The sequence below is a fragment of the Prionailurus bengalensis genome, chromosome A1 (assembly GCF_016509475.1).
Source record: "Prionailurus bengalensis isolate Pbe53 chromosome A1, Fcat_Pben_1.1_paternal_pri, whole genome shotgun sequence".
Lineage (NCBI taxonomy): Eukaryota > Metazoa > Chordata > Mammalia > Carnivora > Felidae > Prionailurus > Prionailurus bengalensis.
Genome location: NC_057343.1, coordinates 80,644,879 through 80,645,809, shown reverse-complemented (window position 1 = coordinate 80,645,809; position 931 = coordinate 80,644,879).

Sequence of the window (931 nt, the reverse complement as noted above, 5' to 3'; positions counted from 1 at the left end):
CCCTTGGTGTGGAGTCTGTGTTGATTTAGACTTTATTTTCACTGCTGGTGGACCCCTTGCCGGGGCTCCTGGGAGGTGGCTGTGAGCTTAAGGTACTTGTCTTTCAGGGCGCCTGGGTGGCTTAGTCGGTTAACCGTCTGACTTGACTTCGGCTCGGGTCATGATCTCATGATTCGTGGGTTCAAACCCAGAGTCGGGCTCTATGCTGGTGACGCAGAGCCTGCTTGCGATTTTCTCTCTCTTTGTCTCTCCCTTTCTGAAAACAAATAAATAAACTTAAAAAAACAATGGGAGTATCTCAGCCAGCTGGGGCCACTCGTCGCAGACCCTTAACCTCTCGCAGCCGTGGGGGCTGGATGCCAGAGGTCCGGGGGGGCCAGATCCGATTTCTGGTTGGGCCCCTTCCTGCCTTGCAGACTGCACCTTCTCACTGTGTCCTCATATGGTGGAAGGAGCGAGCTCTGGTCTCTCTTTCCTCGTAAGGGCACTGATCCCATCATGAGGACCCCACCCCCAGACCTCCAAAGGCTGTCACACGGGGAGGGGCGGGGTCTGGGCTTCAACATCTGCGTCTTGGGGGAAGCAAGCATTCGGTCCATAGCGGAATGCAGAGAGGCAGAGACCAGCCTGAAAGCAGTGTGTTTCGTGAGTCGTTACTTCCGGAGGGTGCGGGGAGGCATGCGGTAATTGTGTTCAGTGCCCACGACTGGTGTGGGGGCCTCCAGGCCGGCCTCCTCTGCTCCCGTGTGCCGCCTTTTCCGGGCTGTGCGCCAGCTGACCTGCGGGACGAAACGAGGCACGGCCCCCTGCCTCCGCCTGGGGCTCCCCAGGGGGGACGCCTGTTACTGAAACCCACCCTGAGGCCTGCCTCCCATCCCACAGCGGGGCTCACTGGACACTGAAGATGAATCAATGCATCATCAGCTTGGTC